Here is a 16,574-nt window from a genome sequence, read left to right as displayed (position 1 = left end):
CTCTGGGAACACTTAGAAAAACTGAACAACAGACACACAGAAAACATGAAAATAAAAACGGAAGGTGGTTGTTGTCTGCGGATTAAACAGAAGGTTGTTTAATAAAGTAAATTTTATTAGAGCATAAATTGCTTGGTTCAGGAGTGATCATCTTTTTTAATGATTTTATTTTATTTTATTGGTTATGCATTTTTGTGGGGTACAAAACTGACCGTCACCACTTGTGCCCAAGATGTGATGGCCATATCAATACCATCAGTATGCCCATTACCATAAATTGAGATTATTCCCAGTGTCTCTGCCCAGTTAATCCCCAACCTCCCCCCCTCCCCACCCCGCTCTGCAGCCCTAGGTCTGTTCTCTCCCACTGCAAGTCCTACACACCACTGTGGTCTTTTTTTCCTTCCTTCTTTCTCTCTTAGCTCCCACTTACAAGTGAGGACATGTATTTTTCCCTCTGTGCCTGACTTATTTCACTCAATATAATTTTTTCCAAGCTCATCCTTGTTTCTATGAATGGCAGAATTTCATTTTTTTATGGCTGAGTAGCATTCCATTGTGTATATATATACACCACATTTTCCTTATCCAGTTATCCATCGATGGACGTTTAGGTTGGTTCCATGTCTTGGCTATTGTAAATAAAGTTGCAATGAACATGGGAGTGCAGGAATCCCTTCAACATGATGGTTTCCATTCCTTTAGGTATATACCCAGAAGAGGAATTGCTCGATCATATGGAAGATCTATCTGTAGTTGTTTGAGAAACCTCCATACTGTTTTCCATAGTGGTTGTACAAATTCACAGTCCCACGGACAGTGCAGGAGTGTTCCCTTCTCTCCAAATCATTAATTGCACAGTTACAATAAAGTTAATACTGAATGGTGATATAACCAAAACAGTTTTGTAAGGGAAAAGGCAGATAGAGTAATTGTTGCCCATAGTTAATTCCCAGAAAATACCTAAAAATAACATATCAATAAAAGTAGCATAAGATGTTATTTAGAATTCTGATGGAGCACATTTTGAAAAGAAAAATTGAAGAAGTCTGAAAGCGTAGGCCTCCCGAGGCAGGTTCCCTAGCTCAAGAGCAGGGTGGTATCTTGGGCCCAGAACTGCTGGTGCTTGTTATGTAAATAATACCTGTAGTTTGGCTTTTAAAACTTCATGCAAATCTGTCTTCATGGCAACCAAATTTTTCTAAAACAAAAGTAAAATAAGGCCAAGATTGCATGGTTGTTCAAGGGTACTTCAAAAAGTTCATGGAGAAATAGAATTGAAAGGTCATCTGAATCTTTCCATAAACTTTTTGAAGTACCCTCAGATATGTAAATACCCTCATTAAGAGAACTGTTTCTCAAATGTATCTGACCTTTGGGATCACCTGGGGAATTTAATAAATACCAGTGCCTCTCCTGCGTTCCCCAAGGGGCTCTGACTTCCTTGATCTGGAATTCAGTCTGGGCAGGGGGATTTTTGCAGTGTTCCCTAGGGATTCTAATCTAATTTTAAAACAGCAGAGTTTGAGAACCATGGATCTAGGTAGCAAGGATTCTTAGTTTAATTTAGAATCTCAACCAGTCTTCTTTTCATCAAGATACAATGCTTTCAATAGTAAATTGGTAATAATAATAATAATAATCTATGTCTCAATTGTTTCTTTTTTATTATCTGATATGTTCTCTATGGAAAGCTTTAATCTCTTAAAAATGACTTAATGCTTCTCTCAAGCTTTCAGTTTTCTGGTTGTTTTACTTTTTTCTTTTTTAGCAAGTCACAGAATGTTCTTATTTATAGAGTGCTTTGTCTATCGTACAGGACACCCGTTGTGCATGGTCCGTGGCACCATTTTGACTTAATTGTTCCAATTTCTCCTGTTTCTGTAACTGCACATGAGGATGAATTAAATATCATTTTCTCAGTTTGCATTTCCCAGGTTGTTTTCCTAAGTGGCTCCTCGGAGGAACTCCCTGCATTCTGCAGGACTAATACTGCGAGGCCCTTTAGTTCAAGGGCCTGGGACATAATTACTAGCTCTAGATAGGTGTTCTGTGGTCAAGGATGCTTGTGTCGAAGCCAAATTTTCTTTCATTATAATCTGGCCTTCCCCAAGCTTCAAAAGTGAAGAGGATTGAGTCCAAAGCTAATAAGCATTGGCGATTATCAATAGAACATTTTCTCTATCCTTTGCAACTAGCATAGTCTGCGATTCTTCAAAGTGCCTTCTGCTCGATAAACATCAGACAGTTTGTGAAGCCATGTCTCTCGGGGTGTAGGTCTCTGTGTTATTAAATGAGAAGCCAGTGATTTACAAAAGCATTTACTGTTGAGGAGTCACTTTTATCCTAGAAGGTATCTCATTAAATCCATGCAATGCTGACATTTACATCTGGCTGTATGACGATCTTTTCCTTGAGTCTGTGGCTCAAATTTTTTATTTCAGTAGAACTTGTTCATTGGCTCCCCCCTGTTGGAGATGCTTCTGTTGTATCCTGCCTTGAGGACCCTCATTTTGATCTGGAAAACCAGCCTATTTCCATAAGAATAGACCCTATGGTGGGGAACAAGCTCACCTTACTGCCTGTTCCGATTTTCCTATACGTTTTATGGGTTTCAGCTTCCTAACTTAACTCCCTTAAAATGTCCATAAAGCTAATGAATTTCTGATGTTTTTTAGTGTATTTCTAAAATCTCTTAATTTGTGAAATAACTGAAATTAAACATCAAAATGGCCACATTGAAAGGTGCTAGTAATTTTAATGTAGTATGTAAAAAGCTTGGGAAAAATCTCTCTCTCTCTCTCTCTCTCACACACACACACACACACACACACAAATGTTATATATTAACACATGTTAACACATATTGAAACCAATTATTTGAAAATTAGTATCTGGACAGCCACAACTTCAGTATGTTTTCCTAATGACCTAATCAATTCAAAAGGCAAACACCATAAAAGCAACATGTATTTTAAAATAATATTGAGAGCAATTAATTTGATGTCGCACATATTCTGTTCTAAAACCTTTTGGAGTTCATTAGCCTTGTGGGGCTCCAATATTTGAAGCTGCAGTTAAGAACTTAGTCTTAAAAATGGCACTTGCTTAGTTGGTAGATTTCCACTCAGGGGAACTTGCCAGATGATAATTTAAGATCAAGATTTTATAGATGTGTACACCACATCCTCTAAGTTACAGAGTCTGGGGTGAGCCGGTTGAAAAGAACATGAATTAACAGAGAATTGTTAAGGGATAATTAAACATGGTGGAGATGGAACAATCACGGGAGAGGATTTAATTGGTTTAATTGGGTTAAGAGGAATAGACCAGAGTGAAAGAATAACTCTTAATAGGAGGTCTGAAAATAGCCAAGGAAAGCATTAATTGCAGAAAACCTGTGACATCTGATTACTGTCGTGAAATAAAGATCACCCTTTTTATATCCTCATCTGTACAGAAAGAGGAGACTGGGAGAAAGAAAACTTCCCACATATGTATTTAAGAAAAGTGTGAGGGAGGTTTGAGATTTAAAAGAAACATGGTTCGTGTTACCCTGACATTAGAAGACAGGCAAATGTCCTATCCTTTTCGAGTTTCAGGAAGGGAGTATTTTGCCATTTGTTTAGAAATATGCTGTAACTTTATAAAGCATTGAGCCTTTTTGTCACATTTTTTCATCAGTTCTGTAGAACATGGGGAGTTGGTAGGATGGGAACGTGTAGCCTCAGGGTTGCAAATGCCTGCAGCCATTCCCTTTATCCCTGGACTTCTCCATGGGCTTTAAAGAGTACAGACTCCCTCCACATGCACAACATCTAATGGTAAATTCATCAACATTCACTTCTTCTGACAGATTCCCCTCCTCCATTAGTTTGAGGAATTTGAAATGGAAATTTGCATTGACCATGGTTTTCTATGTATTTGTGATGACCAGAAAGGCATGTTAGTGGTCGGCATTCCTTTATTTTCAAACTTGAGGCTTACAGTTCAAGTGGCTTTGATTCAGAAGAGGAAGGACCGTGTAGTCACTGGGATTCCTTTGGAGGTTCGAGGTTCCCTGATCTTGGTGATGGTCCCCCGACCCTATTCAAGTGGTGTAGATAGATGTTTAATTTCCTAGATGAGAGAAACCCCAGTGTTCCTATTAGTCCCATGTGTTCTGCACAATTCTGGCCTCTAATAAAGTCAAATCGAGGTGGTATCATGTTCCATTAAAAGTCACTGGGAAGAGATGCCCAGGAATACATCTGTTACCTGAGAAGGTATAGCAAAATCTCCAGGTGGACGTGTGTGCCTTTTATTCTCACAGTGCATGTGTTTGTCTGTTTCTGTTGCTTATAACAAAATACCTGAAACTGGGTAATTTGTAAAGAAACAATATTTATTGCTTACAGTTTCGGAGGCTGGGTCGTCAAAATCCAGGGAACACATCTGGTGACAGCCTTGCTGGTGGGTAGTGACTCTTTAAAGCAAAGCAAAGTGTCACATGGCAGATGGCAGAAGCAGAGACGGAGTTAACTACTCACTGCTTGTCCTTTTAAAGTCCTTGGAACCACACCCATGACCACCCTTAAACCATCAATATATTAGTCCATTTACTAGGGTGTGGTCCTCACAATCTAATCACTTCTTCAAGACCCCACCTTTCTATTGTCCTAATAGGATTTCCCAGCCTCTTCACAGTGTCACAGTGGGGACTAAGTTTTGGGGGGACATTCATCCCACAGCAGCGTACTTATGCTACGGGCAAATTTTCAATGGGAAGAAAAGAGCTAGAAAAGCCTTGTAGGAGATAATTGACCAAGTGACTTTTTATTTACCCAGACTCATCTAACTTGCCCACCGAAGAAAATTGTCTTACAACCTTTGCTGTACACACGAGGTCACGATAGTTAGAAATGCAAGTGGTGTCAATAGATTGACAATTTGTAAAGGATTCTTAACCATGCACACTCTGTGTGTGAGTGTGTGAAACAGACTGGTCAGTTTAGTAGATCATACACACCTTTTCTAAAAATAATATGTTTAAGTCACATGGGAAGACAAATAAGCTTAAAAGGAGTCCGGTTATATTGAAGTACTTATCGAGATATATTGAAAATGTGCATAGTGATACAGGTGCTTCTTTACTGTGTATGAAACAGCCAGATTTGGTTAAAAGTTTCATAATTACTGTGATTTCAAAGTAGCAATGAGCATAAACTGTATTTTGGGATATCTGTGGTAACAGTGTTATGTGTTACACCTACATGTGTAATGGAAGCAGATATTAAATTTCAGTTCAGGGTAGTAAACTACAATTTCTTTTGCCCTTTCCAGTTTATGGAACCCATGGATTGTATCTGAGGACACCTGGGTGGGATAGGCATTCCAGGACTCTGAGTAGAGAACCTCTGAGTTTGGAATTTTGTAAGGGAAAGGTTATTTATTTATTTATTTTATTCATATTTTCTTAAAAAAATAAACCTGCGTGTGTAGGTAAGCCTTTTGCCAGAGCTGTGACAGTAATTAGGTTCCAACATAGAGGATGGTGTGTGAGAATTCTTTTCTGTGTCAAAAAAAAGTAAGTAAAGAATCTAGCAGATTAGAATCTTCCTATCTTTTTGTTAAAGGGTTTGGAACTCTCAATAGTAGTGATTCTCCAAAGCTACTTACTGACATTTTTGGCTAAAATGCATGTCTTCCTAATGAATTTTTCCCTGTTATAATGTTGGTAACAGGTCAAAGGTAAATTTAGAAGGACATGCCTTTGATTCCTGGCATACATTCTGATTCTGACTCAACACTTCTAGTTCGTTCTTCCTTCCTTAAACCTATGCTTCCTTTCACTACTATTTTATTCCTTTCTATTTTTCATGCACATGCTCATGGAAGACAAAATAGTTTCTAAGAGAATCCTCTCTTGCCCTTATGCAGGATCTCGGAAGCCTTGGTCATTTGCTGTCTGATCTCAGTTAAGTTCTGACCCAAATTCACCAAAGCCTCTTTGGAGTATCTGACTCCTTGGGGAAGAGCCTGTTTTCATAAATTAATATTATCTCTCTGTGGCATGCATTTGGGAAATGAGTAGAGGAAAGTCTGAGGACAAATCTTGCTTTTCCTGAGAGCTCGTAGAGCATCGTGCTTGGGAAGTTAAAATGTGTGAGAAAAGAACTCTTTGGTAACCAGAGCCCCACAACTCATAAGCACCTCACCTTCTCACTTCAAGTGGCTCTACACCATCAGAAATGCACGGAGCACAGCCTGAGCTGTCAGAGTGAACATCACACTGAAAGAGTAACTTCTGAGACAAAGGGATTGCCACAGAAAACGAAGTAACCTTTGCAAATGGAATCTGTGCTGCCGAGAAAAAAAGAGGGCATTCCAGCTGGCATTATGCAAGATGGACCTGGTCTTTGGGTCATAAGCAGTGTCTTGGGACAAGTTCGGAAGACACTCTGCTTTTTGGATATTGCACAGTTCATTAGTACGGGCTGTGAGCAGCAGACACAAGCTCCTTATTAAAGATACAGAGACACATACTCATTTTTGTCACCCAAGGTGATTCTGGTTGCTGTCTCCTACTTGCAAGTAGGCAGTTGTTCTTATCCAAGTCAGCCTCCAACTATCCATGTGCTCGGCCATCTGCAGACGCACTACCAGCCAGGGTGGGGACCTACCAGGGCTAAGGCACTCCCTCCAGGTCAAACTGTGCTATGTATCGATGGACTGCTCTTTGCTCACTCAGTCTGGTAGTTTTTCTTTGCAGGAGCATTCCCTCAGCTTCCTCTTGGTCCTAAATGTTTCCTATAAGTGATCAAAATGAACTCTATGCACCCGATACAGCTGTAAGAAAGCCTTTTGTAGGGAATGGTTTTAAAAGTGCCCAGCCTCTGGAATCCTTATTTTTATATTAATTAATTGATTAATTAATTAATTTTGCAGAATCACAGGCAAATATATCCCAGAACTATTTCTGAACTGGTTTTTGTTTGTCTGTTTCTGGGTTTTTTTTTTAAAGGCTTAATTGACATTGACTGAAAGACCCTAACACTTTTCACTACCGTGTTAATGAGTGACAAGTCTCTCTCTGTACGATGAAATACCTGTAAGCAAAAATCTTAGGGACTAGATGGTGCAGCCCATGGGAAATTTTTGGTGAAAACATGAGCAGAGAGCTGGAAACAGAAGTTTTCCAAGGTGCCTACATGGTACCATGAGCTGCAGAGAATGTCCTGAAACCTAACCTGGCCAGTTTTTCTTCCTTGCACATCCAGGTTCCACCTCACGTCTTTCTTTGTCTCTTCTCTTCTTTTAAAATTTAATAACCTTTGCTGAAGACCTTCTCTGTTCCAAGTGCAAGCATTAATCCTCTGTGGTCTTTACTCTTAGATGCTCATAGTCTAGCAGTGAATGTAAACATTTAGGAAGTAATTACACCAGTGTAAATGCTCCTTCTGATATCATCTTTCCCACTCTATGATTTTTAGAGGTTTGTGTATTAGTCCGTTTCTGTTGCTTAGAACAGAATATCTCAAACTGGGTAATTTATAAAGAAATGAAATTTATTTCTTATGTTTTTAGAGGCTGAGAAGTCCAAGATCCAGGGAGTGCATCTGGGGGGGGGGGGCCTCTTCTGGGTGGAAACTCTCTGCAGGGTCCTGTGGCAACCAGGGTGTCACACTGTGAGTATGGGTTGAGCAAAAGACAGCTAACCTGCTCACTTATTCCTTATAAAGCCACCAGAACCATGCCCACTACTCCATGAATGGATCTCTCTATTCATGAGGGCATGGTCCTCACAATCTAATCACCTCTCAAAGGTCCCGCCTTTCAGTCACCATAATAGAGTTTCCAACTCTCTTAGCACTGTTAAAATGCAGATCAAGTTCCAATACCTGAACTTTTGGGGGACACATTTGACTCACAGCATTTTATGCACATTCTTGAATTGCAATGCTTAACTCATCTGTTATTACAGTTACAGAAGCCCTGTGGCCCAGCTCTCTCTACATGTCTAAAATTGTACGTGCATTTCTTCAGTAGTGTATCCAAAGGTCATCCTACAAACCCCTCCATCTCATGGAAGGAGTGGGTGGAAGGAAATGGGCCACATACCGGCTTTGTTGTAGCAAATGAAATGCAGGCTTCATCTCATTACGTGGAATGTGTACTACTTGAGGATGAAAATTTCACTGATGTACGTTATATTTATCAAGCTGGGCTTCACAGGGGAAGCATTTAGCAGTACCACAGTGAGTCATTATATTTAGCAAGCATTTTTTGGGGGGATACTTGTCCTAAATCTATGTATGTTTTATACACATACACATGCAGATGTGCATTTATATAGGGTATGTGAAGATATATGTACATACCCAAGTACACATGCATATTCCACACATATATAATGATGTCCATGAGGTGCATGCTGTCCCCACACCCATTTTACAGATATGAAAATGGAGCCATGGATGGTTTACACCCTTCTCTGTGTTCACCAGTGGAGTTAAAGTTAGAGTCAGGATTTGGATTGTGGCAGTCCATGTGCAGATGCTCAGTTTCCAACCATTGCCTTCTACTGTCTCCCAGATATTTAATGCATGGGTGAATAAGTGTTTTGGTGCCTGTCTGTGTGTATGGAAGATGACTGTCCTTCAGACTGCTAAAGCTTAAGACCGTCTGTCTGAAAACAGATAATAGGCATCACATATAACCCGTGATATTGATTATCTATAGCATCAAATACATTGGACAAGGTACTGTGGGGAATTACAGGGAATATAGAAGGAAAAGCTTCTGACCCTAAAGAGCTTAATATTTCAGTTGGTTAGTTTGAATATTTTATATATATATTCACACACATATATATGCACACACACATGCACAGTTACATGTATAACATAACTTTTAATATAACTATGTATAAAAATCTCTCTTAACTAACATGCAAAATATATATATGTGCCTTCAAACTAATTGCCAGTCTCTCTGTCTCTGTATATATTTCCAAACTAACAAACTAAAATATTAAGCGATGTAGTCCCATATATAACATAACATAACGTAACTTAACGTAACGTAACGTAACGTAACGTAACGTAACGTAACGTAACGTAACGTAACGTAACATAACGTAACGTAATATAGCATAACATAACATAACATAACATAACATAACATAACATAACAATATAATATAATATAATATAATAACGTAACGTAACGTAACGTAACGTAACGTAACGTAACATAACATAACGTAACGTAATATAGCATAACATAACATAACATAACATAACATAACATAACATAACATAACAATATAATATAATATAATATAATATAATATAATATAATATAATATAATATAACATAACATAACGTAACAACGTAATATAATATAATATGTGATTTTGGAGCTATGCAGATATATTTTGGACGTGAGTCAGGAGATATACATATATACACACATATATTAAAACTGATTTTATACATATAATTTCATAACATAACATAACATAACGTAACAACGTAATATAATATAATATGTGATTTTGGAGCTATGCAGATATATTTTGGAGGTGAGTCAGGAGATATACATATATACACACATATATTAAAACTGATTTTATACATATAATTTTGTGTTTGTGTGTATATGTATGTGTGTGTATCTATAGATAGATTTAATAAGTTCAAGTGCAAATTCTTATAAAATAACTTCACTTAGTTATATATAAGGAGAAGGGAGAGGATCATTTTTACCGAACAGTTAAATCAACATTGAGAGAAAGCCAGTGAATATTCACTTTGAATCTTTATGTAGAATTTAAGTAAGGGAAAATCTTGTGGCATTTTTATAGCCTGCTAATATAGGTTATGTGGCATTGAATATATATGTGTATGTGTGCATATATACATATATATTATTTAAAATATTTTACCATTTACTTGTACATATTTGTAGGGTACAGTGTGCTGTTTCCATACGTGAAGTTACTGCAGAATGATTCACTTAGGGTAGATAGCATTTAAGCAAATGGCTGTAAGACCACCTGAGTTCTATTTAAACCTCACTATTTTCTTCCATATTCATTATCTTTCTGAAGTTATGCCTTCTTACTTCAGCGGAAGACTTTCTGTTCCCCCAGGGCTTCTATATTTCATCTACAGTCTACATTGGAGATTCTAGTGTGAGGTTTCAGAGCATCTTTGTGCTGGAAGCAACTTAACAGGTCACTTCACACAAGTCCTCAATTTGCAGTCAAGGGAGCTGAAGCCCAGGGCACTAACAAATGTGCCAAAGATCACTTAGCTAATTACCGACCAAGGCAGTGGCAGGCTTAAGGTGGCCAGATATTGTCCTAGCTGTGGCTGTCAGGATGCTGGTGCTGGTTATATAATATGGGGGTGGACGGTCCATTCTCTTGCACTTGTAACATAATCTTAGAGAAAACATTTTATATTTTTCCGTTCAGTTTTAAAATGTACGATCTTTTGATAGCTCATGGGAAAAATAAAGCCCTTGAGTAAAACCTACGGAGACAAACATCTCTTGATCAAGGTTGCATTGGCAAATAATCATGGAAAGACGAGTCTAATCCACTTTTCCATGAACTTCATGAGCTACCCATGTGTATATGGATACCCATTTTAAAGAATAAAAATTAAACAGACACAGAGTACCCACTGACAGACTGAAAGAAAGACCATTACTGGGATTACTGAGATTACTTTGTATAATTGTGTGAGTGGCTTCCCTCTCTCCCACCTCTCAGAGGCAATTACTCTCCCAGAATTTGGTTTTAATAATGTGATACCTTGACTCCTTTTACATTTTAGTACAAACAGAGCTCTAAGCAATATACTGTTTAGTTTTACCATTATATAAGTCAAATCACACTCTCAGTCGTCTTCAGTGAATTGCCTTTTATTTTTGAGGTTTTTCCATTTTGATCCATGAATCTATGTTTTATTGATTTTTCACTGCTGTGCGGATCATTCTGTTTTAATATACCAACATTTATTTATCCGTTCTCCTATTTATGGACATGTGGGTTGTTGCAATACATATTTTGTTTTTCTATTATGACTAAGGCTGCAATGGACATTTCTGTGCATGCCTCTAATGCAAATATTTAAGAAACTTCTTAGGGGATAGAGGTATAGATGAGAGTACTTCAAAACGTTTGTGGAAAATTAGAATGAAAAGATAATACGAATCTTTCTGCGAAATTTTCGACGTAACTTCGTGTGTGTGTGTGTGTGTTTATCTGCACAACAGGTTTCTGTGTGTTCTACTTTCCTGTGCAGTACAAAACTGGTTTTCAATATAATTTCACAAATTCTCACCGGCATTGCAGGAAAGTTCTAGTTGCTCCATATGTTTGTTCAACACTTTGTATCACTGCCCTTTGGGATTTTTAAAAATCCTTTTGTAATTCCACCTGCATGTTTTTTTTTGTTTGTTTTTTGTTTTTTTTTTTTACCAATAATGAATGACGGTGAGTCTGTTGTCCTCTATGTTAAGCCTATCCATAGATGTGAGAACTTACTAGATGTACAAGGACACTTCAAAAAGTTCATGGAAAGATTAAAGTTATCTTTTAATTTCATTTTTCCACAAACTTTTTAAAGTAATCTCCTATATTCCTCGAGGAAGAGCCACCAAAAATGACTTTGAGGGTAGCCTGAATGCCTAGAAAAATATTAGTCTAGTTATTGAAGCGTGGAACTAAAGCGTGGAAGCAGTTTGAGAGGCTGGGAAATGAGATTTATAAGAGAACCACAAGATTCCTAAATGACAATGTTCTTGAAGATAGGGCAGATTGACCTTGAGTCTGTATGACTGAGTTTAATGAGAGAGATCAACACAAAGCCTCCAGATATTTGCAAAGTATTCTATTTAGATTTGGAAGTTATGTTGGGGAATTGTTTAATTAGACACAGAAAATCAAGAATTTAATGAGGTTTTACTAAATACCAATCTTTGCGTTAGCTTTAGATGTACACAAGATGAATAAGGAGAAAAAAATCCCACAGGTAAGAATACTTTCATGAAAACGTAAGCTCCTAGTGGGCAGGAACTGTCTTTTCCCCCATTATTGCCCCAAAATCTGGAATTGTCTGATCTTTGTGGAAGGCTTATTAATCTTTGCTAGGGTTTGAATATTTGTGTCTTACCAAAATTTGGATGTTGAAATCCTCACCCACAAGGTGATGTGTTAGAAGGTGGTCTCGTTGGTGGGTGATGAGGTCATGAGGGTGGAGCCTCTTGCATGGGATTAGTGCCCTCATAAAAGGGACCCCAGAGAGCTCCCTCACCTCCTTCCACAATGTGAGAACACAGCGAGAAGGTGTCATTTATGAACTAGGAAGCAGGTCCTCACTAGACACTGAACCTGCCGTACCTTGATCTTGGACTTCCAGCTTCCAGAGCTGTGAAAAATAAATTTCTGCTGTTCATAAGCTACCCAGTCTGTGGCATTTTTTTATAGCAGCTCAAATGGAGTAAGACAACCTATGACTACATTTTGGTGTTGTATTTCTCTGTTCGGTAGAGAGTATTGTTGTCCACAGAGTTTGCTCTAGAAAGATCTATAGAAATGATGAGAGAGAGATTGGAATTAATGCTTTGAGCTGCCCTATGCTATAAAACCACCTGACAAAAGGACATTTGAAGTCTTCATTTTACTCTCCAATTACTTAGTTTACAGCTAACGTCATGGTTCAAAACGGTGGACTTTTTTATGGGGTCAGGTTCTTCCTGTAGGTAACCTCAAAGTAGAGCTCTGGGTTTCAGAACAAAAGATAAACCACATCTCACTCAGGTACCTTACAATTTTGGTGTCCCCACCAGAGCAAAAGAAAAAGAAAAACTGGAGATGTCTGCAGGTGGCACACAGCTTTGGGCATCGCTGTTGTAGGCTTTCTTAGCAAACGGTACAGAAGGTTTGCTATATGAGCTCGGTGCTTCAGGCCAGGAGCAGAGTCTGTAGCTCTTGTTTCCCCAATGCTCCAGAATGAATGCGAGATGGAAGTAGATCTCCCGAGTGCATTCTGATGTCAGCATCCTCTATGTGGCTGGTCATAGCACACAGGAAATGTGCTTTCTTCTCATTTACCCTCTTATTATTTTTACCTTTTTAATGCATCCACAAAGCCCTCAATTTTCTAATGCATTCCATGACCTTCAAAAGTTAGTGCATCCTGATGTCAGCATCCTCTATGTGGCTGGTCATAGCACACAGGAAATGTGCTTTCTTCTCATTTACCCTCTTATTATTTCTACCTTTTTAATGCATCCACAAAGCCCTCAATTTTCTAATGCATTCCATGACCTTCAAAAGNGAGTGCATTCTGATGTCAGCATCCTCTATGTGGCTGGTCATAGCACACAGGAAATGTGCTTTCTTCTCATTTACCCTCTTATTATTTTTACCTTTTTAATGCATCCACAAAGCCCTCAATTTTCTAATGCATTCCATGACCTTCAAAAGTCCACACCCAGAACATGTGATTGTATTGATTATTAAGCCCAAATACCAAAATGCATTTAGTCAGGGCTCATCTTAGTTAAATTTATATCTTATGACTGAACCAATCTCAATTTGAGTGATGTGTATTTGGGGGAGAAATTTATCACAATTTATAGTTTGAATATTTTATCTTCTTATAGGCCTGAACAGTTTGAGCTTAGTCTTATTTACAACCTCAGACAGAATAACTGCCCTGCAGAGAATCATTTTCAATACCCAATAAGGTTATGAATCAAGTCAAAATAGTATTCTGAGATATTCCTATTTCATGCAATCTCTGCAGAGAAAACACTATACAGTCCTTCACTATCAAATTGCATAATAGTCAGTGAAGTTGTGCTTTTGCTATTTGCATTAAGATGGTTTCATCATTACAGTTTTTAGAATTTATTTTGCAGTATCCCCTTCTTCTTTTGAGAAAAGTTAAAAATTTATCTATCGCCTGTCTATCTCCTATCTACCAATCTATCAATCTTCCTGTGAATAACAACATTTAACCCCTTCTTAGTCTGTGAAACTCACATGGGAGATCTTTTATTTTTTTGCCACCAAGCATATAGGCTGATTAAATTTGAAGGGATTCTTTAATAATGATGATGCACATTTAATAGATTTATCTTCAAAATCAGCATCTCAGGTAATGCTAAAAATTTAAAGTTGCCAGAGTTTCGAATGTCTCAGACACACACACACACACACACACACACACACACCTGCACTGATTATAATTTTTAAATGTGTAAATGTGCCCACAGAGACTTACATGGCCACTATAATACCATACTTGATGGCTTAGACCAGTGGTTCTCACCTGGGGATCATTTTGTCCCCCGGGATTATTTAGCAGTATCTAGAGAAAAAATTAAATTGTTAAAACTAGGTGGGCACTAGTGCTTCAAAGTCAGGAATGCTGTAAAGCACCTTGCAATGTGCAGGGAGAACCCCCATGAGGAAGACTTAGAGGATTCAAAATTTCAATTGTGCTGTGATTGAGAAACCCTGGGCTTTACATTATATTATTTTTGTGCAAATTAGCTAAATTTACAAAGATGAAGACATGGGGGAAAAAATATGATAGTCCTCAACTTGTGAATATTATGAATGCCTAAACTAGACCTCACACATGTGCAGATACCCCAGGCTCATCCTCTTAACAGTGGCTGGTTCATGATTTCTCACTGGCTCTCTGAACCTTGTGGGGATGTGGACTTAGACGGAGGAGGGATTTGATTCTACCACTCCAAGCATGAAGTCGACGTGTGACCCAGCTCGATAAGTCTTAATCAATATTTGACTTGATAATCCCATCCACGCTGAGTTCGAGAATTTACAGGGTGAGCCAACATTCCTCATGGAACTGACTTCACAAGTCATGGGAGAAATCTACCAATGGAGTTCTACATGTATTGAGCTCTGTGTTCCAGAGAGTAGACTATCTCATGTCATCCCACACATCTGTAAATTTACCTATAGAGTGAAACCCAAAGAAACTAAATGACTTGCTCTGAGCTTGCTCAGCACTAACAACGAGCATGCACATTGTCCTCTTCTACCCAAAAATCTTCTGGACAGGTCAGTGTTTATTTTATAATTGAAACATATTGATTACATGTATTTGTGGGGTACAGAGCTCAATTTCAATACACATATACAACGTGTGATGATCGAAACTTTATCATTTCTTTGTGATGTGGACATTTGATCTCCTCTCTTCTAGCCATTTGATAGCATGCAGTAAATTTGTGTTAATTATCAAAATACCAGTGGGCTGTATTTGTTGAGTGGGTATTTTCTGTGCTGTGTGTCCTTCCTCCACTGTACAGCTCCATGAAGTGGGTGACATTATTGCACCATTGTACCTAATGTTCAAAGAGTTTGACTCAGTTCCCTAAGCTCACACAGATAGCATTCCAGGACCCAGGTGTGTCAGAATTAAAAATTAATAGTGTCTGCTATTTCCATGAAGAAGGCTCTGGAAGTAAGTGCCAACACTAGTTAAAAAGCAGAAGGGCTTTCATGAAAACGGAAGCATGCAAACATATCACCTCTTTGCTGCTCCTGTCTTGTCTCTTAACTATTCAGAAATTGGATCACTGCATGGCAGACATCCAAATGTTTTCTACTGTAGAATTCAAAGATAGAAAAAGCACAAAAATCATTTCATGCAATGCTATTTTTCATGTTCAATGTTACAGTTCAGATGTTTAGTGCATTTTCATTCACTCTGATTAACTTCACCCAGAATGTCATGTACTATGGAATTTACCCCAATGAAATCACTGCTCCATGATAGATCCAGCTCTGATATATATATATATATATATATATATTAAAAGCTGTGTAACATATTTTGCTCAACTCTTCACTTGCATGAAATGGACAGTCATATTCTAGTGCATAAATGCTCTGAATAACCTACAAAGTCCTTATCAACACATTTGTCTATTTTTGAGTTGAAGAACACCATATTTTAAGCTATACTTGCAAAACTAATAAAATGTTTTCCATCCTGATAGGAAAATTTACCATACTGTTCACCAGTGCAAAGCATCCTTTACTGTCATATGAGGAATGGTTTATCTAGGGACAGTCATATCATCCATGTCAAGACAAATCGAGGTGGGAGTGCTGCAAAAGTTGACCCCTCCTAGGCTCAGTAGGAAGGTACCTCAACTATACTATTGTCAGCTTTTTAAATAGGTTGCAGATGAAGAGTTGACCCTCCAAGGCATGCAGTGGCTTACTCAAAAACCAGGATAAATGCATCTACACTCTCAAGCGCTACAGTAGGCATTTGAAATGCATCCTGTTTAGTTTTTGACAAGGAAGCTGAGACACCAGAGTGATGAAGTACGTAGTGTAAACATATATGCAACTGAGTAGACCAATGAGGATTTGTGTCCAAAGCCTACACTCTTTCCATTAAATGACACTCCCTTGTGGCCCCCCCAAAATATCCACATGTCATGAAGCCAGATGGGCTGGGATGCACACTTCCATGTCCTCATCCTGAAGAAAATTTTAGAGTTCCATGCATATCCCCTTAGGGAA

At 38.2% G+C, this 16,574-nt stretch overlaps 1 protein-coding gene across 1 annotated transcript in view; it reads left to right on the top strand.

Annotated features, from left to right (window-relative positions):
• LOC103597738 (neuroligin-4, X-linked-like) overlaps positions 1 to 16,574 on the top strand; it is a 77,108-nt gene that overhangs the window by 58,625 nt on the left and 1,909 nt on the right. The gene's annotated exons all lie outside the window — the stretch shown is intronic.

This window comes from Galeopterus variegatus, unplaced genomic scaffold (genome assembly GCF_000696425.1).
Source record: "Galeopterus variegatus unplaced genomic scaffold, G_variegatus-3.0.2 Scaffold2403, whole genome shotgun sequence".
Taxonomy (NCBI): Eukaryota; Metazoa; Chordata; class Mammalia; order Dermoptera; family Cynocephalidae; genus Galeopterus; species Galeopterus variegatus.
Note: the sequence above shows the minus strand (reverse complement) of the source record. Positions and strands in the feature narration are given on the sequence as shown.